This window comes from Triturus cristatus, chromosome 9 (assembly GCF_964204655.1).
Source record: "Triturus cristatus chromosome 9, aTriCri1.1, whole genome shotgun sequence".
NCBI lineage: Eukaryota > Metazoa > Chordata > Amphibia > Caudata > Salamandridae > Triturus > Triturus cristatus.
This window is the reverse complement of record NC_140592.1, coordinates 1,051,375,726-1,051,400,676: the sequence shown is the minus strand read 5'-3', so window position 1 is coordinate 1,051,400,676 and position 24,951 is coordinate 1,051,375,726. Positions and strand designations below refer to the sequence as shown.

Below are 24,951 nucleotides of genomic sequence, written 5' to 3'. Positions count from 1 at the left end.
GTATTTGTACACACACAGAAACACAGTGAAAACATTACAAAAGGAGTCCACACCAGTTTAGAAAATAGCGACTATTTATCTGAATAAAACAAGACCAAAAGGACAAAAATCCAACATATACAAGTCAAGATATCACTTTTAGAAGCTTAAGCAAGATTAGTCCATATAAATCAATGGATGCATTAGTTTTAGCACAAAGTGCCTTAGACACATCAAAAATCAAAGACGAGGCAAGAACAGGGGAGGAGAGGCTCCGGAATAGCAAAGCGTGCATCAGTTCATTACTACGCAGATGAGGTGATGTGTTGGTTTCTTATCTTACTGCTAGGCAGGGTAGGTGATGCATCTGTATCTTACTGGCAGGGGAGGTGATGCATTCGTTTCCAGACTTGCAGCCTCGGTTCCTTACTGCGGTGTGGTATTGATGAAGAATCGGCGCCCAGGGACAATGTGTCGAAAATCCAGAAACTATACGTCGATGCGACAGTGGCGATGCTGGCGCTGTGTCTATTTCACAGCTGCGAAGCAGGCGCTGTGTCAACTCCTCAGCTGTGAAGCAGCTGCTGTGCCAGAGTCAGAGCGGGTGCCACGGGCGTTGGTGACACAGCGCTCGGGACTCGGTCTGCGGCGATTTTTTTTGACACATTGCGAAGGCACGCTGTGGCCTGCGTCGAGAAAACAGGCGCTGCGAGTCAACGTATGGATTTTCTCCTTAATATCAATAGGTTACACTTCCAAGGGCCTAGGAACTGGATTTGGCACCACTAGGCAAGTCAGGACTCTCAGCAGAAGACCCCAGGCACTGGCAGGTGAAGTCTTTTATGGCCCTGAAAATTCTTAACAGGAGGCAAGCACACAAAAGCCCTTGGAGAACGTTGGAAGCAGGATGTAGAAAGCAAAGTCCAGTCCTTTCAGTCCCTGGACAGCAGTATTAAGCAGCAGGCCAGCACAACAAAGCAATAAGCAGACTGGCAGTCCCTCCTACAGCATTCAGCTCTTCTTCCTGGCAGAATGTCCTCAGTCCAGAAGTGTTCTGATTTTGGAGTGTCAGAGGTTCAGTACTTATGCCCTTTCTGCCTTTTAGGTAGGCAAACTTCAAAAGAAAGTCTTTGTAGTGCACAAGGCCCTGCCTTTCCCTGACCCGGCTCCAGACACACTGCCGTTGTGTGGAGACAGCTTTGTGTGAGGACAGGCGCAGCCCTAGTCAAGTGTCAGTGACAACTCCTCCCATCACTTTCGTTCAGGAAAGCCCAACAGGATATGCAAGACACATCTAAGCTCCCTTTGTGTGACTCTCTAGAGTGAATACACAAGATCACAACTGTCAGCCAACCCAGATGTGTATTCTATAGGCAGGCAGATGCACAAAATGGTTAAGCAAGAAAATGCCCACTTTCTTAAAGTGGCATTTTCAAACACGCAATTTCAAAACCAACTTCACCAAAAGATGTATTTTAAAATTATGAGTTCAGAGACCCCAAACTCCAAATTTCTATCTGCTTCCAATGGCAAATTACACTTAAAAAGATATTTCAGGGCAATCCTCATGTTACCCTATCGGAGAGCTAGTCCTTGCAAAAAGTGAAAAATGAAATTAGCAGTACTTCACTATTCGGGCATGTAAAACACACCAGTACATGCCCTACCTTTCAAATACACGGCACCCTGCCCAAGGGGCTTCCTTGGGCCTACATTAGGGATGACTTACATGTAGTATAAGGGAAGGTTTGGGCCTGGCAAGTAGGTGCACATGCCACGTCAAAATGGCATTTTAAAACTGCTAACACAGACACTGCAGTGGCAAGCCTGAGACATGTTTGCAGGGCTACTAATGTGGGCGACACAATCAGTGCTGCAGGCCCACTAGTAGCATTTGATTTACAGACCCTGGGCACACCTGGTGCACATTACTAGAGACTTACTAGTAAATCAAATATGCCAATCATGGATAAACCAATCACCAATGCAATTTACACAGGGAGCACTTGCACTTTAGCACTGGTCAGGAGTGGTAAAGTGCCCAGAGGTCATAAAAATACAGGTGGAAGGCAAAACGTGTATGGATTACCCTGCATAATGGGCCAGGTCAAACAGAAAACCACAAAAGTCACTAAATAAACCTGGGGTTTACCCTGTGGTAGCTTGGCACTCAAATCGTAATAAAGTGAAAGAAAGATCCCAATGCAAGGGCTTTTTGCTTATATTTTAGATCCTTGTGGTGCCCATAGAAAGGGTAGGGGCACCACCAATCAATTTTTGTAATGCTTGGTAAGGCTGCAGTTAGGGCAGCAGCCCCACTAAGAACATTTAAAAAACTAGCAGTAAGTATCCAGGATCATTGAATACATGATACCAGGAGAACCTTCCATTTTTTAAAGCACTTTGAAGTGAAGCAGTATGTTGTTCAGCTGGAGTGCGGAGACCCCATGTGGTCAATTCTTGAGGCCTAAAGAGTGTGACAAAAGATTCAACATGTGTATGGTTGCTTTGAATAAAAATGCGTTATTTAAAATATTTTTGTCACAGTATTTATTATCAACCATAGCCATGTACATGGGAATACATTAGATTATCGCTATTGATAAATTATTGTGGTGATTTAGTGACAAACCCAAAAGGTCAGTTTTATATATGTTGAAGTGCTGACCCCCTGATGAAGGTAAATGGCCTAAATTATTTTTGTTGCTTAAACTCATTGAGAAGTCAGTAGGTCTGCCTGACTTAAAATAACAGCCTTTCAGATTGAAACTTTACATTAAATAGACCTCAGAAATTCACTGAAAACAACAAAGGTTAAAAAGTGACGCTATAGTTAGGTATGGCAATAACATCCTACTTTACATTTTAAACAAAACTTGGAAATTCACTGAAAACCCGAGTGACTGCGATGCACTGTAACCTTGCATATTACATCCCTTATGACATGTTCAATGTCTGCACTGATAACATCCGTAATCTTATCTGTAATGACATCATTGATAAAAACATTGTGCATGGCGAGAGTTTGCGTTCTAGTTCCTTGAGATAACTATAACTAGTGAATATGAGTGTTTTTTTAGTTTACTTTTTAGTTTTAGTTAGATTTTCACCTATCTATATGGTCCCTATAACCTTTGTTTTCTTCAGTGAATATGTATACATACACACATACACATGTATATATTTATATACATATCTATATATATATATACACACATATATATGTACACAAATTTGCTTAAAATTATTAAATCTGGCTTTATATTGATGTGTGTATTTATCTTTATATATATAGCTATATATAGATAAATATATACCCAAACACACATAGAAAGTCATATTTACACATTTTAAGCAAACATGTAGGTTCGTGTATGTGCTACAAACTAACACTAGTTTGCAGTGAAAGGTAGACTGTTAACTAAATGTGCGTGGTATGGTGTAGTGTCTGGTTTCATGTTTTCGGCTCTAGACAGTGTGCATGAGCGGTCTCAAAAGGAGACCTTTTATATATACTTTGTGGGCTTCAGCCTACCCACAGGCTTAACATTTGCTGGCTCTCTCTTCGCTCCATTATTTGTTCTCCCCATTTGCCCATGGCATGCATGCGTCGTGTCTCTTCCCGTCTTTAGCCCTCCCTGAGAGAAGTGACCAATTACTGCTAAACATACACAGGGGCCATTTTTAGGCATTGCTTCAGGACCGCTTTTTTATTACTTTAAGAGGGCTTTTCGTGAGTGCTACTGTTTTTACTCGCACCATTCTTTGTTTCCTGCTCGTGCCCCCTTGTTATTTCTTTATTTCTCTCTGCCTCTTGCAATCCCTCCATAATGCTCTCTTACTCCCGGTTCTTTTACTGTCTGTGGTTGCATTTTCTCCAACTAGTTTTTTTTCTGCTGTTTTTTTTATAGCGCTAGTTACATTACAGAAGGATACATTAATTTCTTGGTAGCCCCGGAGTGATTAAGGGATTTGCCCAGAATCACAGGATGTTCAGCCGATGCTGAGATTCAAACCTGGTTCCCCAGCTCCGAAGTCGGCAGCTCTGTGAGATACGCCACATCCTCTCTCCAGCAGTTGGATAATGATCAGTACAGACCTGATTCATCGTAATTCTTTGTATGCATTTATTTATTTTTTTGCAGCGAGTGTGATTAACTCACTGAGCCATCCTGCAGCTCTTCTAGACTTCTTTGGGTTGACCCTTTTCCAGCGTTTGCTCCCATCAGCTTCCTATTAGTTGCTGAAGCTGCATGGACAGGACAAGAAGGGAATCTACCAACAACTCTTTTGAATCCCTGCTTATTTTATGTTTCCTCAGCGAGGAATCCTGCGAAAAGGAGTAGCGAGTAGTACCGAAGAGCAAGTAAGGTGTGGCCGGCTGCTCCTCTTCTGGACGTATATGATGGATAATGTACATCTGGAGTTTGGTCCCAAAGGTCGCTAGTCGAATACAACGTGGAGCGTTTTGAGCTTTTCGGACTCAGTTTGTAAATACTCCGGAGTAGGCCTTTGTGTGGTTTGAAAATGAGGCGCGTGCACTTGAGTTTAGCTCGTGCCGCCACTGGGAGCAGGCGGGAGCCTATCCCAGCTTTGGTAACATGCTTCCTCCCCCCCAGGCCTCCTGCCAGACGCACCACAGCATTGCGTCCCAATTGCAGTGTTAAAGATAGCCATGCCTATAGACTGTGCATTTAAATCATCTATTTTTGGGATTCACAGCGGAGCCAGTAATCGTAGCTGAATGCACCAAAACAGTAGACCTCCTTGGCGACAGATATAGAACATGTTTTAAAAACAAGAGTTTATTTATCTCGGGTGGCGGGAGCTCAACAGTCTCATCAAAATCCAGCTACAGGGGCCTGCTTTAGGAAACCTTTTCTTTAGTAACTCATGTTTTGCGCACAGGATAGGCGTCAAGTTCCTCGGATGCTCTAGAAGTTATGCAAGGGATAAATGTGTTATTTGAGGCGCTGCACGTTTTACAGTTTGAATGTGGGGTCCATTGTAGCCCTTTGTAGTTCTAAAAAGATGATTAAAATGCCTTTTTGGCATGACCTACTAGTTGAAATGGAGTTCGTGACCCGGAAGCACTGGCGGGTGTTTTCTTCTGTATCCTTCAGCTGTGCATTATATTAATATAGGTAGGCGTAACCACCTCAATCACACTTCCCAATCTGTGTACTTTATACACATTTATTAGATAGGCGATAGCCAAGCCCTTTTGATTTTTGCTACAATTGCATTTATAATAGACTTAAGGATAGGGACCTTCATCCAGCCCTGTTCATCTGTTGGTCTGTTATTGCTCATTAATGTATATATCACCCATTTCAAATGCGTGAATGTGATCTTTAAGCAACTGAAGCCTGTTATTACAACAGTGCTCAATTAAAGGCCCTTGCGTTTCAATGTGATCTGCCCACCTGAGAAACCTGCACTGGCTCCCCGTCAGCAAGAGGATCACGTTCAGGCTGCTCACCCACGCACACAAAGCGCTCCACGACATGGGCCCCGAATACCTCAACAACCGCCTCTCGTTCTACACTCCTACCCGCCAGCTCCGCTCCGCCAGCCTCGCCCTCGCCACCGTCCCACGGATCCGCAGAACCACCACGGGAGGAAGATCATTCTCCTACCTGGCCGCCAAGACATGGAACTCCCTCCCCGCACACCTACGACTGACCCAGGACCATCTCACCTTCAGGAAACACCTCAAGACCTGGCTATTCGAGCAGTAGCGGCCCCCCCTCCCTTCAGCGCCTTGAGACCCTCGCGGGTGAGTAGCACGCTTATAAATGTATTGATTGATTGATTGATTGATCTGTGCATGAAACAGAAAGCACATCAGGGTTTATTAACAAGGAATCTTTCCTATGTTAGAGATACAGGTGATCTCTGTAAATCACATTCTTCAGTCGGTCTATGGTAAGGTTACGTTGCAGGCGTACAACTGAGGACATCAAACTTTGTATACATGCATTACAAGGATATCATGTGAGAACATCAATTACAGTAGTATAGTAAACAGATTCCCATATCCTAAGTGCAAAACTAATGTCAAAACATCAATTAACAAGAAACTCATACATGTCTGCCCGAATCAAATGCGACTGAGTACTATAAAAACATAAAGGGGCAGCGCGAGGCAACTCCTATGTGGAACGTCCCTGCTTTCTTTTTGTTATAATTGTCAGTATAATTATTATTATTGTTATTATCATTTATAATGTTCCTTTCCTTGAAAATCCAATAAAAATAATTTGAAAAAGAAAAAAAAAACACGGAATCTTTCCTACAAGTAAATTAAAGCAGTTGCTCTCCTCTCGCCATCTTTCTTCCCTTTATCTCATTCTTTTCATTTCTTTTGGTTTGGCTTTGGCCAGTTTCCGTTGTTCGAGATTCATTCTCGTTCTTGCCTTTTTGATGTTTTCCACTCGTGTTACTTTGGGCCTGCCTGCCCATTTTTCCCTTTACTGTGTACATTTGGAAAACGGGTGGACATTTTGCCATTTCTATACACTCGGTGACCAAAATTTCCATGCTTGTCTGAACTAAACCAAGTGCCACCTTGATAACAACTAAAGAAACCCATAAACACCATTTGCCTTTGAGTGGAATAACACATATCTGTGCCTGAATCGTTTTATTCGCATTACTGTATTTATTGATGGACATATGTCTGTATGCTTCAAGTGAACCACTTTTAGTTTTCAAATAACATTGTGCATAAATAATTTTACAACACTACTTTCTTTAATGTATGTGAATACTTTGTTATTCATGCATACTGCTATTAGTTGGCTACATCAAGTGCGGTGTTTGGTCTGGTACTTTTTACATTCACCTTCCCAATTAATTTAATCAACTACTCTAAATAAGACAATAAGTAATTACTTTGGCAGCTACTGTTTGTACTTTATGCATTTACCCAACCTCTCACAGAGTTTTTGGCTTTCCTTTTGCTTGTATTATGTTGTTAAAGTTATAGCATTTTGTGGAAGGTTAGGTGTCATTTAAAGTAGTCCCCTTATTGTAGCCACTCTACTCTTCTGCCACCTCCAAAACTGTCACTTTGTCCCAGCCAAAGCCGAGACCTATTGGCTTTGTTCTGTTTTGCCTCTTGGATCATTAAACAGCTTTGATGGGGGTGCACATGCAAGGGTCAGGAAAAATGTTGCTGGGGAACGGGCCCTGTTTGGTCTCCATCTAGTGAAGCTACTGGCAACAATGGAGGCCACATCTACCAGACGATTTCAATTATTTCACCTTCACAGACTCTCAGCTGCCTGGAGTACCACCTACCTTACGTATGTTTCCCGGACCACCCGACTATGGAGAGTCCACAGATCAAGATATTCAGTGGCCCTCTCTGAAAGATGCCCTGTCCTGAAACAAGGCCTCATTCATAGCAAAATTCCAACTCCCCATGCACATATGTCCGCTAAGGTTCAGATCGCCACCTTTTTAGTCTCATCACTTACCTCTTATTCATCACTACCCGCACTAGCCGCATTGTGGCAATAAGAAAGGAGTAGGTGACGAAGCACTGTCACAAATCCATAACACATCTAAAACCTGATGGCCATTCACTTTGCTCCATCACCATGCAATAAGAAATAATCTATTCCATCACTCCTCTGGGTGCTAAACTTTTTCAAAGTTTCCCTGGGGTATACAGCACCTGAGGCCAACCGAAACAGCCAAACTTCTACCACTACCCCTCACAGGCCCATCTAACTTCACCCCACCCACAATCTCACCCACTCCCTGTCAAACTCTATTTAGTCGCACATCAGCTCATGTCTGCTCATAACATCAACCATTTACAATACATGAAACGCCCCAAAAAACATGGTTGCATGTAGCACCCTAAAGAGGTGGCTCTCACACTCTGTATAACAATCCACCTTCTATCACTCCACCAACCTTGACATGGTCAACACAAGCATCAAAGTCACTGGTTTCCTACCATCCATATTTGTGCCCACCACCTTTTCCAACCGTCAAGCTTCCTCTTACACACCTCACCGCCCATGTGCCTGTAACCCAAGAACATCTTCTCCCCCCAAAAAGTCACCCTGTCAGTTGTTTCAGCAGCGGCTACATTTATGTTCACTTGACTTCGCCTACACCAATCTATGTCCCCCTTCTGCAAAATCCTACCTCCTCAGTATTGATCCCTGAAATGCACAAACACAGACATAAATTCATTCCATGCCATTCAGTAGGTAGTTAAGTTAATGGCACCAGCAATGACTTCACGAGACTCACCGTACTTGCAAGCCCAGTCGCCAAAGTTTCCTGAGCATCGTGGTGAGGGTCTTGCTGACCTCCAGGGCCAGTCCAAAAAACCTTATAAACTGTGACTGTTGACTTTCTTTCTTCTAGCTTCCCTCCACATCACTCACCGGCCCACCACACACCAAACTAGCCAGAACTGTGGCATCAGAACTCACCTTGCATTGTCAGAAATGTAACTAATTATCCTCCCACTTACAATGTCAATTTAAATTGAACAGAAACCCCTCTCATAACCCGGTCACCTCTCACCACTTCAGTCGTTGGTACCTGATGCTGTGGCCTTTGGCACAACAGGTCAATAGGTACAACCTCTTGCTGAAAGGTCTATCAGGCACAATTACCTTACATGCGAAGTTCAGGTGCCCCAATACCAGCTGTAAGACATGCAAGGTGCACTTCTATCTTTAAACTCCTGCACCAACACTTTAAACCTGCCAGGTTCATCAGCTGGCAACCTGCATTCTACTGGAATTAAATCCAGCCTGATGCCCTGGAACGCCAGAGCCCTGGCCAGAAGTTGGGTCTGTTCTTTAGCCAGAGAGAGTCCAGAATAGCATAACTTGCATGGCTCTCACCAAGTTATTTTACTCAGAAGCCCTTACAAACCTCAAACTTTGCCTAAAAGCACATATCACATTTGTGTGATCGAACATTCTGGAATCTGCAGAGAGCCATACATTTCCTACCACCCAGTGTTACCCCAAGTCTGCCCGATAAAAATGGTATCTCATTTGTGTGGGTGGACCTAGCCCCCACGACAGCAAAGGGCCCAAAACGCAACATGGACACATCAACTTTCAGTATCTGGTGTACATTTCAGAAATACATGGGTTTCTTTCATAATCATTTTTCATTCTTTATATTTTACCAAATGAATTGGTCTATATTCGGTACACAATTAAAACCACTATAAGGTGCAGCTCAGTTTTGGCTCTGGGTACCTTGGGCTCTTGGAGAATCTACAAACCCTTTATATCCCCATGACCTGAAGAGTCTAGCTGACATACTGTTGTACTGCTTTAGCAAATCAGCCATTTTGACAAGAAGTTATAGATGAAAACATTGTCACAAATTGCTGTTTATTCCTACACATTTTTCATATTTTTTTAACCTTCAATAGTTACTTCCTTTGGAAAAACCTTGAGGGGTCTACACAAATTATGCCTTGCGCAACTGTTCATAAATATAAGGCTTGCCCACACCACCCATGGGTTTCACACCTGTTTCTAACACAAACTGGAAGTAGGTTGAAAGTACAAAAATTTCAAAAAAATTAGCTGCCTCTTCAAAATATACCAACAATTTGGATTTTCTTTTTTTATACAGCTCTGCATGTTCCATAAAAGCTGGGAAAATTGTGATTTTAGAACGGCAAACCTTTGATTGGTGCCATTTTTAGGAAAAACATTTTCCGTGCACTTTTTTCCCATTTTTATTTAAAAAAAAAAAAAAACAAATTTAGCAATATGCTGCCAATTTTTTCTGTCCCCTCCAGGAGACCCATAAAACCCTGAGTACCTTTAGAATCCACATGATGTTGGGAAAAAAGGATGCACATTTGGCGGGAATACTTTATTTAGAAAAAAGTTATGGAGGTCTAACGCGAACTACCCCAAAGAACAAAGAAAGGGCTCAGCACTGGGGTGGAAAAGCCTTAGCATTCATGAGGGTAAACTAGACTGTGATAGTTCTTTTTCTGTCATTAATCCAAATGCATGTTTTATGTATAGGATAGCGATATATGGAACCTTTACAATACTATTTGTTTCTTAAAAAAGAACATCCTGGGGAAACAAAGGTGGAGTCAATCATATTGATTCTAGAAAAACCTTGAACCATGATGCACAGAGACAAGCCCCGATACTCACAAGAAGGCAATGTAATCTTTAAAAACATTTCCAGGGGGCATGTCTAAGCCCGGGTAGGAGTGTTTTTCCGGAGCTCTGCCACGCCGTATAGCTAAGCGGCGGATTCCCGGGGTTCCAGTAGGCTCCGAGTATAGGATACGGACCGTTATGACCCCGACTTGCACAGTTGTAGTGATCAATGTTGGCGGGCTGTATTAACACAGGTACACTAACTCACCTTTTATGGCACTGCCCCAAACTGCATCGATATTGGGAGGAGATACTGGCTGCAATTGACCAGATGTTTCAGACAGAACTGCCCCGTTTCCCTAGCTATGTTCTTTAGGGTCTCCCAAAAGCTCTGACTTACCCTCTCTGCTCACTCAGGGGGAGGGCTATAACCCTAACATTATGTGCGGCGAAGCAAGCATTACTCTCACGCTGGGGGACTGATGTTGTACTGACACATTTAGACTGGTTGCACAAACTCTGGGACCTATTGAGTATGGAGAAATGTTCTGCTGTTATAGAACACACACTCCCTAAATGTAAGAAAACATGGAGCCCTTGCCTTAAATACCTGTCCGACACATTTCACAAACTCACATGCCAGATATATCTGCGTTTTTTTGTGTTTAAAAGCAGGCTTGCACACTGACTCCTAAAACAAGACAGGGATGGAAGTAGGATTCAATTGATACTAATGAAGTGCAGGCGGGCCTGGTTGGATTGGGTGATCTTTTTTGGTATTGATGTATCAGTTGATTATTGCTACTTTGTATTTTTTCCCCTTTTCTCTTATCCTCTTTTCCTTTTGTGTATTGTTCCTATTCTCTGCCGGCCATTGTGTTGGTTGAAGGCGGATAATTTGTATACTTTCTATTTCGTTGTTTGAAAAATAATAAAAAATTGTTACAATCCTAAAAACATTTCCAAACCAAAAGTAAAATGAAACCCACACCTATGTTCAGTGTAGTATCCAAATGAGGGAGAAACAGGTAAAGCTCAAGTAATTTGACTTATTGAATGATTGACAATAGGGGGGTTGTCTTAGGTCAGTGTGCCTTTTAATCAGTATCTCTTTTTATGTTTTTTATTATCTTAATTGTAACCTGAATATTGTCAAGGTAACTTATGTAATGTAAGTTTAATTTTTTCATGCACTTTTATGATCTCTTGTAGACTGAATAAAGTGATGCTTGTCTTGAATAATTCTTTCTGAGATAGACGAGTTGATGAACACAACTAGAACCACTGAAGTAACAATTTGGAATTCTGTTCCTACTAGGTAATAGTGAATTGTCTGGGCATTGGAAGTGAATTTTTCATTTGCACCATGAGTGGTAGGTAGGGTCTGCTTGCTCACCTGTTGGAGTAAAACTACCTGTCTGCCAAACCACCCAGAAATAGGATGACCACCTCACTCCAGGCCATTATAGATCCTATATCCATTCCTGAACATTTTACCTAAAAAACAATAATCATTGTTTTCAAGTGTGTTACTTCAATTAGTTCAATGGAAGCAACTCAAGACATCATCAACCAGAATGCATTAAGTGATCACATTAAAGTACCGGACTGCTTATAATGACCTGAAAGCAGTGGTCACATTCAGGGCCGGACTGGCTGTAGCGGGCACCGGGCATTTCCCTGGTGGGCCAGAGGGGTGGGGGCCAGTTTTGTGCCTGTAGGTGCTGGTTTTGTGACGGAGCAGATTTTACAGCAGTGCTGCAATATTGGTCTCCTGTAACAAAAGCAGGTGCCCTCCTCCAACCACCCCCCTCTCCGCTCCCAGGGATGGTTGCTGTTCCCAGTCCGGCCCTGGTCACCTTAACTAAAAGAGACAGCCTTTCACTCCCCTCCAACAGCACCATCTGCTTCAATTGTAATCGTACATCTTCTATACTACTCACTGCAACCATGCTTTTTCTCACTTTATTGTCTCTCCCACTTCCACTCCCTCCCCTGCTCCATGTGGTAACCTTCACTTCCCACCAGTGAAGTGTTTAGTGCTGGTCATGATTGCGTTGTCTTTCACATCACAGAGGTTTGTGTTACACAGTTTACTGTGTTATCACTGACAACCGTTTCAAACCCAGGCCTTGTGGTTACCATCAAAAAGTATTTTGGGGGAGAATGAGACTGGGGGCAACTTGCGTCTCCCCCCTGGCACGCAAGTACAAAGTTAGGGGTGTAATGCACTCTGCTCAGTTGGGGTGGTGGGTAGTTTGGAATCCGCCGGGCAGGGAAGCAGGGAGGGGGATGGGGGGAATGGGTGGTTATCAGGGGGTTTTTGTTACACACAGTTCATCTGCATACCGAGAATACAGGACATGTCAATACAGCCACTACTCACGACGTCCATTGCACAGGGCACACACACGACACCATAATCTATGGGACCAGACAGGAAACAGTCCTTAGGGGAGGCTGACACCCAGAACGTCACCACCCATACTAGCCACGGCAAACACCTCACAGTTCTATCGTGGAATGTCAATGGGTTGGGGGACAAGATAAAACGGGGGCTGGTACTCCAATACATTAAACGGAAAGGGCCGGCGGTGGCTCTACTACAAGAATCGCACTTGGTAGGTTCCACGTGTAAAGCCCTAGATAGATGGGGGTATACCATGGGAGTCCACTCGGAGTTCACCTCCGGCTCCAGGGGTGTGGGAATATTGATTAACAAGCGATGTCCACTCATAGTACAACAGACGTGGGCCGACGCGCAGGGCAGGTTCGCGGCGCTGGCGGGACAGTGGGAAGGGAAACTATACAACTTCGTTTCTGTATATATCCCGCCGGCTTTACATAATACAGCGCTCCCAGACCTCGGAGCATTCCTGCTTTCGCTTCCGCAAGGGGCGACAATAATAGGAGGGGATTTTAACGCAGTAATTGACGCGACCATAGATAGGCGTCCCCCTAGAGGGCCCAGTAGCCCCAGTTCCAAACTTAGAGATTTCATAGATACGATGGGCCTTACGGACGCCTGGAGGGCGAAGTTCCCACGTGATAGGCAGTACACCTTCCACTCAGGAGTCCATAACAGCGAGTCGCGGATAGACCACATTTTTACCCAGATGCTAGGGCTGGATCAGCTAGCTGAGGTGGTGCACTTGCCCAGGGGCATATCGGACCGCTCCCCGATACTGCTCACCTGCTCATCAGGCATCCCCGACAGGCGTAGGCTATTCCCGATTTACCCATATTATCTAACGGTCAAAGAGATCAAAAAAACATTGGTCACCACCACCAAGCGTTATTTCAATGAGAATGAACATACGGTGAAGTCACCAGCGGTGCTCTGGGAAGACTATAAAGCGGTCCTGCGGGGCCAGGCCATTTCATCCGTGGCCCACTACAAGCAGCGCCAACGCCAACAACTCCATCAGTTGGAAGAGAATCTGCAAAGGGCGGAGACAGAGCATACCGCAGACGTGACGGTTGCCACCACACACGGCCTGCAGCTGGCGCGACAAGAGTATAGGGCATTTGTATGGGAGGAGGCAAAATCTAGACTTCAGAGTACAAAGAACACAGTCTACGAGCAAGGGGACAAGGCGTGCAAACTGCTGGCCTGGTTAGACAAAAAAGACAAAGAAAACAGGTGGATAGCGGAGCTGGCCAAGACAAATGGTGAGGTAATTACGGACCCCCAGGCCATAGTGGAGGAACTGGCGGCACATTATGAACGTATATACACACCGACAGCCACGGCCACAATTGCTGATAACAGAGCCTTCCTTCACGACATCCAAATGCCAAAACTGGCTCCAACAGCAGTACAAGCGCTTGAGGCAGATATTACGCAGGCAGAAACGACCCTGGCGATACTCGCACTCCACACAGGGAAAGCCTTAGGGCCTAACGGTATCCCGGTGGAACTCTTCAGACACCTGGCTACAGTCCTCACGCCCCACTTAGTGAACACGTATAAAGATAGCTTACAGAAGGGGGAACTTCCCGGGGACCAGCGCCTGGCGACGATAGTAGCAATACACAAACCGGGTAAACCGAAAAACAGTTGCATGTCATATATGCCCATATCTCTCATCAATGCGGAAGCAAAGATCCTAGCCAAGGTGCTGGCAATGCGACTCCAGCCTCACTTGGGGGCGGTGGTCCACCCGGATCAATCAGGGTTCATGCCGCACCGGAATACGGCGCTGAACCTGCGGCGAGTGCATAGTGTCATGGCACGTAAATCATTAATTCAAGAAGATACTATAATCCTGTCCCTGGACGCACAAATGGCGTTCGACATGGTGGAATGGCCATTTTTATTCGCAGTCCTTCACCACTTGGGGTTTGGACCAAACTTCATAAAATGGGTGGAACTACTATATACGAAGCCTATGGCACAGGTGGTGGTCAATGGGAGAATCTCAGGCACTTTTCCCCTGGCTAGGGGGACGCGGCAGGGATGTCCGCTGTCGCCGCTTCTCTTCGCACTTGTGCTGGAACCCTTGGCGGCGTGGATACGCCAAGATCAAGTGATCCGTGGGCTCAAGTGGGCGCCGGGCTGGGAGGACAGAGTATCGCTCTATGCAGACGACATGCTCCTCTATCTGGCCTCACCGGCCCGTTCGCTCAACTGTCTTATGGATATCTGCGAGGTGTTCGGCCGGGTGTCAGGATACACAATAAACTGGACGAAATCGCTCATTTACGTACTCTCAGGGGATCAGCCTCGACTCCCGCGAAACTGTGCGGCCAAGATAGTGTCGGATGGGTTTAAGTATTTGGGCATATATGTCACGGCGCACGACTCCCACTTCATAGCTGAAAATCTTCAGAAACCTCTGGAGCGGTTCCGCAAAGATGTGCAGGGCTGGCGCGCACTACCGCTTACTCTCTTGGGCAGGGCGGCCCTCTTTAAAATGATGGCACTCCCGAGGTTCCTGTACGCCCTGCAAAACACACCCTTTCCGATACTCCCATCGTACTTCAGAGAGGTCAATAATGAGCTCAACAAGCTGCTCTGGGATGGCAAGGCAACGCGCATAGCGATGCACAAACTAGTGAAGGGTTGGTATGATGGAGGAATAGGGCTCCCCAACATTAGGGTCTATTACTGGGCCGCACACCTGGCGGTAATTAACCAATGGCTTCACGTGGACCAGGCAGACCCGGCCTATTGGATGGATAGACATTTGCTGGGGGCGGACAATCTCATGGGGATACTCTACAACACCAATCAACACAAACATCTCATAGGACCAACAGCTCACACAGTCAGGATCTGGCATGAAGTTCAGAGGGCTTTGGGGTGGGAGGGAGTCATCACGCGGGCGACGCCGCTCTGGGATACTAACAAACTAGGGAGGCTCAAGAACACGAAGGGCTTCCGACAATGGGACCTGATCGATATTTCGAGGGTGGGAGACCTGTGGAAAAAGGGGGAGATCATCACATTCACGCAGCTGCAAGAGAGCTATGGCCTGGCGGACTCGGAGCAATACAGATATTTACAGATAAGGCACGCATTGACGGCACTCATACCCCAAGGCACAAAATTGCCTGAATCCTCTCCCCTCGAGGATAGGCTCCTTACTGATCATATGGCTAAGAAAGCCATATCACTCACTTACAAAAAAATCATAAATAACCAGCCAGACCCTACGCAAACTCTAAAAGCTAGATGGGAGACGGACGTGGGGGAGTTGGATGAGGCGGATTGGCAGGAAGCGTTAGCGTCCCCCAGGAAGGTGGCGATTTCGGCCCGATTTAAACTGGTACAACTAAAGATACTGCATCGTACCTATTACACAAGGACGCTACTACACAAATTACACAGAGCCGATACGCCGCTTTGCGTTAGACAGTGCGGGGAACAGGGCACGTTCTGGCACATACTATGGGAATGTGTCGCCATCCAGAACTATTGGAAAGCAACAGTACGCACAATGGCGCAGGTGATGGGAGTGACCCCGATTCCCGATCCACGGGGTTGCATCCTGAATGTCTGGGAGGCAGCGGACATTACTCAGGCAGTACAAACATGGGTGGCTCTAGGGGTGGCCTTAGCAAAAAGGGATATAGCGCAGCAGTGGGGAGCCAGGCAAGCCCCGACACTCAGAAAATGGTGCAGTGGTATGGACGAACTGATGGTAACCGAGAGAGCAGTCTACGTGCATAGAGGCTGCCCCAAAAAATGGAACAAGATATGGGGGAAGTGGAATGTATATCGGGGCAACATCTGCGATCCCCCACAGGACGACTCACAATCAGACACTTCCGACTAGTAGGGGAGCACGCGGAGAGAACCGGGGAAGGAGATGAGGGAGGGTGGAAGGAGACAGGTGTCAGGATAATGAAGAACCCGATAGGGGTCTCTCCTGTTGATTACGATTGTATTTGCAAAAGCTGTAATGTACGTTGTGAAACACGATATGGTAATGCAGTAAAGGTTGTAAGTGAAAAGGTTAATAAAAAGTTGTTTTTTTTTAAAAGTATTTTGGGATTTGTAGTCTTGATACCCTTCACATGGATCGCACCTGAAAACAATAATTCTTAAAATTAAAGCCTAGGACTGTAATATGTGGTCCACGGTTAAGAGCATGGTAAGGTGACTGACTGAATTAATTTATTAATCATGATGCAGTTAATTAAAACATTACATGATAAAAACCTTAAACACAAAAACAAAAGCAAAGAAGGTGATAAAAACAATAAGTAATAGGCCATGTGCCAAGTCAAGGTGAATTTTTAAAAGCACGTTTGATTATGCCTCTCCTAGGATGTGCAAAATGAAATTCTGGGTATGTGGTCACTGCTCTCGTAAGTGATTGAACATCAGCTAAGTGGATGCCGCTGCCATTGAACAGTTGCAGCGGAACATCACTGATGATGTGATATCAGCCAGTTAAAGTGCCAATTGCGGACTGAATATTTAAAGTGCACTCAAGTGGAATCAGAATGTTCATGGGGATGTTCAGTGACTACTCTGGCATCTGATTGTTCGTGCGAGTAGACGGTATTGCTCAGGGCCGTTTCTACCATTAGGCAAGACTAGGCGGCCGCCTAGGGCGGCAAAATGGCTAGGGCGGCAAAAGGGGGATTTTTTTTTTATTTGAACCTAAGAAAGTAAAGCTAGGCAGCAGCCTCGTCTTGCCTAATGGTAGAAACGGCCCTGCATGCACGCTGCTGACTACTGCCTAATGGTAGAAACGGCCCTGCATGCACGTTGCTGACTACCACTACCTTATGCGTCAGAAGAGGAAGTGTGCTTTAGCATGCTCAATTGATAAACTCAAAAAAAGTACTGGTGATACAAGACATCTCACAAACACGCACATTTCGCATCTAAACAAAATGTATTTTGGTAATCCAACCGCAAAGTGGATACGTACTCAAATACGCCGACTTCTGAACAAAAATAACCCCTTCTATTCCTAAATTAAAAAAAAGAACATGTTGCATCGCCAGAACCCTCAAAACTATGGAAAACTATGAATTTCCATCCAGTCTTAAGGGCTTAATGTGCGTATGCGCACCACGACGGACTCACCAGCACGGTTGATTCCACGCCTGACCTAGAGAAGCGTCCTTTCACTGCACCGAAAGGATTAACGCTCTGTAAGAAGGAACACAAATAAGGGGTCAAGAGACCAGCCACCAGGTGCGGTCAATGTGTGGATAGATTTCCTGGAAGTGTCTTGTCTGTAATTTTGAAGAATTGGGTGACCTGCATTGAACAGCTCTCGTTTTCACCGTTCATATCCCCAGGGACAGGCTATGGTGCCGTCATTCCTCGTTATGCGTTTTTGCCTGGCCTGTGGCTTTTTCTGCACGACGGCTTCCTACGCCGTCCCCTGTGTGCTCTGAATGATTTTTCTACCCTGCAGATCAGTGCTGCATGTTGTTGATCTCCACCAGACTGCTCGTCCCGTCAGAGAAAGACCCGTGGGAGGAGAGGCGCCCAGGGTGACATGTGAGGGTCAGAGGGAGCCATGCACGAGTGGCAGTGACTGGTGCGGAGAGCCTTCCAGAGGAGAGAGGGGATCCAGAAGGAGGCCTCCTGGAAGAGAGGCATTGAACAGCGAGGTTGCGGGGATAAGAAGGGAACTCAGGGGAAGAAGTGAACGGTAGAAAGAGGAAGCAGGGAGCACTCCAGAGTAAGCGGAAGGTGCTGTGGGAGAAGTGAGAGCTGCCGGGTGAAGGTGGGAGTGCCGGCATCGGAATGTGGGATGAGAAGGGCACGAGGACAGAGAGTTCAATGATCCATGCAAGAGGGAAGGGGCACCGGTGATGCGAGAGCAAAGACACTACTGAGTACTGTCACTGAGCAAGAGGTGCTGAGGGGTGCTACCCACGGAGAGGCACTGATTGAATGATAGTGAAGGGCACTGGGGACTGGCACCAAGGATTGGTACTCACTGACTGTCTTGAGGATTGTACTCACAGAGGGGCACTGAAGACTGGTACTGAGCAAGGTGTACCGAAGACTGGCGCTGAGGACTGCTACTAACAGAGGGGCACTGAGGACTGTCACTGGAGAGGGATTATGCGGACTGGCACAGAGCGAAGGGCACTGAGGATTGGTACTCAATCCGGGCCACTGAGGACTGTCACTGAGCGAGCGGTACTGAGGACTGGCGCTTAAAGAGGACTGACCCTGGACAAGAAGCACTGAAGACTACTATTAACGAGGGGAGGGGGTAGGAGGTCCGAGGACTAGTATTTGTGAAGGTCATTGAGGACTGACACTGAGGGGAACTGAGACTGGCATTGAGCGAGGAGCACTGAGGACTGGCCCAATAGGGAGGGGTATGAAGGACTGGCACTGAGAATTGTTACTCACCGAGGGTCTCTCAGGACTGATACAGACCAATTGAGCATTGAAGACTGTGTTGAGTGAGGGATACAGAGGACAGGTACTGACCAAGTGAGCCCTGAAGACTGTGTTCACTTATGGGTACTGAAAACAGGTACCTACCGAGGGAGCATTGACGACTATGTTCACTGTGGGGTACTGAGAGCAGGTACTGACAGAGTGAGCACTGAAGACTGTGTTCACTGAGGGGTACTAAAGACACGTGCCTACAGAGGGAGCATTGACGACTGTGTTCACTGAGGGGTACTGAAGACAGGCACTGACAGAGTGAGCATTGAAAACTGTGTTCACTGAAGGGTATTGAGGACAGGTACTGGCCGAGTGAGCATTGAAAACTGTTCACTGAGAGGTATTGAGGACAGGTACTGACAGTGACTTTGAAAACTGTGTTCATCGAGGGGTACTGAGGACAGGTACTGGCCGAGTGAGCATGGAAGACTGTGTTCACTGATGGGTACTGAGGACAGGTACTGGGTGAGTGAGCAATGCAAGTTACAATTTGTTTTGTTTATGGTTTTGAAAACGAGGTGCACTTGGTGGTATTTAAACACCAGGCTCTATTGGGCATCCGTGTACATAGTTCTGTGAGTGTATGGCTACCGTAATGGTCTGGCCTGGGCCTTTCGTTGAGGTCGTTTGCAGGACTGACTATTGTGATCGTGTTTCCTGATAGTAAATGAGAGTAACATAGAAGGGTTCGGCAGTAGAGGTGTGCCTCTCTAGCCTGGAAGACAGGGGGAGAGAGTGATGGTAGTAAAGGGAGGGGGCGGCCTGTTTCAATTCTCGCCTAGGGCGGCAAAACACCTAGAAACGGCCCTGGTATTGCTACCATTAGGCTGTTGCGGTGATTAACCCGAAGATGGACGTCCGAGTGCATATGCTTTGTATGCATCCGCCTATGGGCCAAGGTATTTTAGAACCCAATTCGAGCAATGTCTCTACGTGGGTGATGAACTTTGCTCAGGCCTTGTAAGCAGAAAAGAAGGGCACAACCTGATTCTGTAGGTATTGAGGATGTTGCGTAACAGTTTCCTATGTTCAGATGGTAAGTTTGGAGAGATACACAATATTTGAAAGAGTTTCTTCTTGCCCATGGCACAGTCTGCATGATGATGAAGTAGGTGTTGAAACACATGATGGTAGTGTGTCACTAGTAGGGAATTGGCCAACCCTCAAGGCTAGAAATCTGAGCTTATGGAACCACTTGATTGTTTCAAATAAGTAGACTTGTGATGATTAATGTGCGTTTATGAATGTCCATGAATGCCTGCGTTTTTTTGAAGGATTCCATGTCTTTGATGGGTGCTAGCAATGTTATTTGTTTATTCATAGCAGGCTTAAAGGCACGGGGGGTAGATTTGCATCCCAGAGATGCTGTGCGTCCAGTGCTTCTAGGACCTCGCTACTGGCGTGGGCCGAGTGATTTGTTTTGCCACCTAGTTGAGATTCTTTCCAAATAAGGGATCTTAATGAGTCCAGGCCTCTTTTATCAATGACATATTTTATAATTGTGCCTTGCTGTACTATCCCTTGATCTTGTAATCCGAAATTGAGGTGGATTTGTGCTGGTAAGGTGTATTGCGGAAGATGATATATGACACGGACATCCTCACATTGAGCGTTGACAGCAATTGCTCCATGTTCCTGCTTGTGGGAATGTCACAATCTGCTTCAGAGGTGGGCCAGAGCCTGAGTTCGGGAGCTGCCAGCAGCGACAGTGGGGGACCGAGAGTGCTGCGGCCACAGTGGGGGACCGAGAGTGCCGCGGCCACAGTGGGGGACCAAGAGTACCGCGGCCACAGTGGGGGACCGAGAGTGCCGCGGCAACAGTGGGGGACTGAGAGTGCTGCCGGCTCCTACTTGCTTTCTCCCGGCGTCCGGGAGCCCTCAGACACCACCTGTGTCCCACGAACTCTTATGCCTAGCGTCAGCCGCCTCGTGCCTCACCTCACCTGGCCCGCCAAGACCTCGAGGATCTGCAGGTCCCAAGTAGTGAGGTGAACTCCTTCCCTGCACCTTACCTCACCCTGCCTCATGTCAAATGGCAAAGCATCGAATCGCAGGAAGGAGAGGAGGGGACTGAGGCCCTGAAGCCGTGAGCTTGTCGGGAATCCCTTATCTTTACCCTGCATTTTCCCAGCTGCTCCAAGGCCCCTTGAGCTCCTTCTGAGCAAGTGGCTGTGGAGGCCTCAGCTCAACTGACGCTCTCCTGTCAAGACGACAGGCAAGCATGGAGGCTGCAGTCAGCCTCCACGGAGTGTGAGCCTGGATCTAGGGGTGGGCAAAGAATTCCACTCTGCCGGCAGAGTTTGTGGAGTCTTGGCCACTCCTCGCAGAGCTCAGAGTTGCGCAAAAATGTGCAAAGTGATGTGGAGCGGAGTTTTTCTGCAAAGCGGTTCGCAAACATTAAGTTGATGAGCACTTGTGAAACAAATTGCATGCTAGATCTCCTCCTGGCGTGGGCAGTCGCAGCAGGCTGAGACTGCTCGTGTTGAGAAATCTGCTGCTCGCATTGAGGAAGCTGCCGCTCGAATAGAGTGTCCACTTGAGTAGCAGAAAGCAGCAGTGCCCTCTGGCGTGACCCGTAGTGCCGTTTGTGCTAATTTTACAGAACAGGTCAAACTCCTGGTGCTAAAAATCAGTGCAAGCAGCGTGACTTAACAGACTCCACCGCTGGTGGAACTCCGGGAAACGTAGCAGAGTTTTTCCGGCACTTCGCAGGGTAGAACACCACAAACTCCTCCCAGGCCTACCCGGATCCCTGCGGAAGCGACCCAGCTAGGTCTGGGAGCGGCTTGCAGGAGCAACCTGCGAGCTCCTACTCACCCCTTCCTCCCTTGCCTGGCCTTGGCATAACCACTGGCAGCAAGGGATTAAACGCCAGCAAACATGACTGCGCCACCCTCCCGCATCTTGGCATCTCTATCCATGACTGTGCCACAGGAGCAATTTCCAACCGCATTGGTGCATTTTGGGAGACAGAAGGTGACTGGTGGCGGTTGAACTTTCACATTTTGCGCTCCAGGTGACTCTAATTCCGATGCATTCCAAGGACACATCCCATTGATTCACAGCATTAGATAGGTGAATGAATAAACTCCACGGTGTGTGACATTACCCCCTCGAATGTGTTCCTCGTCTACGTCATTACAATATGAGGAGGTCCCGCCCCCAGACAGCCGCCCTGCAAGAGCTTTTGATTTTAGTCTTTTTTCTACACCATTATACCACCATAATTAGTCCCTGGCTCCCCACAGCGTCCTGCCTCTTACCAACCTGTTGTTGGGTCATGTGTGTGGGAGGGTGAGATGTGACTGGGACATGAGCACCTGAACTCGGGGTAATGGAGTTTACTGGTAAGCAATAAAATCATTACCATTTTTACTGTCACTTACAAAATGAAATTCATGCCGACACAAACCAGATTGTCACTTTATGTGAATTAGGAATCTTCTAATATTAATGTCCAAAGCGGGAACAAACCGAGATATTTTACCTTGCAGTTTCTGTGAAATCCCCTATTTTCCTGCCTCCTTCACTCATTCCTAATTGGCTGTCTGCTAACATTAATTTCCAGAATGTAAATACCGACTTTTCAGAGCTCAGAAATCCCCCCCATATCTCCGTCTCAATCGTAGAAACGACACAGCTGGCATCTGTTTAGCTTAAGCGGCGTCGTCGCGTCAAGTGATTCCAGCTGACATGCCTGCTTGCAAAGGACATTTCTGTGCGAGGCTCTGTTTGCGGGGGCGGAGATGCCGGCTTTGTAACGTGGAATGTTAATGGACAGGATGCCAACGCTGTCTCTTATGTTTCTTGCACGATGAGTTTATGGTTGTCATCAGGTCATGTTTAGCAATCCTTGTTTTCGCCGTTTACCAGAAATGAGGGCCATTGAAAATAATGTTGTCCTTCTGTGTGCTGATCAGGGGCGTAGCTACCATTGGTGCAGCAGGTACAGTGGCACCGGGGCACAGAACCCTGAGGAGCCTATTAAACCCGGACAATTGCAGTACTTTACAACTCCAACAGTAATCCATTTCCTTGCTTGCTTGCATTCATTAATGCTAATAATGGCATCCTTTTCTAACCTAGCCCTGATGACCATTCTCCTGAGACGGTTCAGAGTTGATCCGCCCTACGGGTCTCTTTAGTTTTGTTTCCTCCGAGGTTTTCACCCAGTTTGCTTACCTTGCATGTAGAGAATGACATTTGTGCCGTGGACCCGCCGGCACAAGGACTACAGGTGTGACAAAATGAAATAGCTGTTCAGTGAGCCCAATTGCTGCTACATGCCTGCGTATCATGCGTGACACACGGAGCAGGCCGTGACTTTTCAGCCAAAAACACTTTGCATATTGGGACTTGTAGTTTTATGCTTCTCGCTTTAAGAACAGCTGCTCAGTGACCCAAAGCCTTGTGTATCATCTTCAGCAAGTGCTGGTTTTAAGCCAACTGTACATGCATGCTGGGATTTCGGAGCCCATAAAGTACAATATAACATAGAAACTACAAATCCCAGAATGCATTGATCTGTTGGTGAAAAAGCCTGGAGTGGCTGATGATATCGAAATTGAGCTTGGGCTACCTCTCAGTATGGCCCTGACGGGCCAGGGTTACACCATGGTGTTGGGTACATGTCAGGACTGGCTGAAGGTGTCACACATGAAATGGTGCTTTCCAACATGTTACTGAAGCATTCAATCAATCAATCAATCAGGGTTTTGTAGAGCGCATACTCACCCGTTAGGGTCTCAAGGCGCTGAGAGGAGGGTGTGGGCAGCTCCGTTGGGGTCATTCGAAGAGCCAGGCCCTGAGGTCCTTCCTGAACCGCTGCAGTGCCATTCATTTCGAAGCGTTTGAGTCAGTGCAAAGGAAACATGCTGACTGCAGGATAGCTGGAATGGAAAGGACACTCCTTCAACAGAAACACACTAGAGCTTAAGCATTTCCCAGGTGTGTTTTTTGTGTCCTCTTAACACATTCTTACTGAGTCAGTTGCTATCTCTGCTCAGATGCAAGGGCTTCAAACCCCAATCAGAATGACATGTTGATGTTTGAGGGCTGCCACTCCCTGTGAAACTAGGCCATTTTATGGCCCTCTTTTACAAGCTAGCTCCCACTTCCGGTGGTGCCATGAAGCAATGTGGTTCAATGTAACACTGACCCTGTGTCTTGAAACAGGACATTTACATTTTTTTCAAAAGGTTGACAAGTATGCAAATCTAGGCTTTACATTGCAATCAACGGCCATTCAATAGGACGCCATACACCGCGTCCACTTCGTTTTCAGTCTTAGACTTCATTTATCCATACCTGTGTTTTTATAGTTTTTATTTTTGTAGTCGTATAAAGGGCAGGCACGATCTGGGTGTTAGAACGCTTTACAAGTATAGCGGACAAGGCACACATTTACAGCATCAGTAAACATCACTTGAATCCTACTCCGAAGCAGGCCCAGCTCTAGATTTTTAGGTCTCGCTGAGCCCAGCGCATGCGCTGGCTCGGAGAGACATTTTGTAGTTGGGATTTTTAAAGTGCTGCCTGTGGCCTAAAGCTTGAGTGCACGTGAGCGTGCACGCGCGCAGCCGCCAATCACTGCTGCGCGCGCACCACTTGCGTGCTTGCCACACAGCGCTCCCGTCCAAGCGATCGCGATCACTTTTGCTTTGATCGTGATCGCTATTACTTTCGTTTTCACGGCCGCGCGGCCGTATGCTTTTTTTTCTTTTGCCTCCACTTGTTTTCTAACTTTCATGTTTCACTTTGCTCCCACCCCCTCCCTTTGTCCTATTCCCTTTGCTCCCGCCCCCCCTCTCCGTTGTGTGCGCGTCTTTATTCCCGCCCCTTCGCTCGTTTCCCTTCGCTCGTTTCTTTCTGTTTATTTCCACCAGCGCCCCCTCCCGTGCTCACCATGCCCACACAGCCGTAACTGCCTGGGGAAGAGGTGAGGCATCTGTTTTAATTGTCGCTGTACAG

At 46.6% G+C, this 24,951-nt stretch overlaps 1 long non-coding RNA gene across 1 annotated transcript in view; it reads right to left on the bottom strand.

The window, feature by feature from the left end:
• The window catches only part of LOC146799346 (uncharacterized), a 31,866-nt gene extending 8,572 nt beyond the window's left edge, over window positions 1-23,294 (bottom strand). The window contains exon 1 of the long non-coding RNA XR_014969259.1: window positions 23,164-23,294. This is a non-coding gene — a long non-coding RNA (uncharacterized LOC146799346). The remainder of the gene's footprint in view (window positions 1-23,163) is intronic.
• Window positions 23,295-24,951: the final 1,657 nt, after the last annotated feature.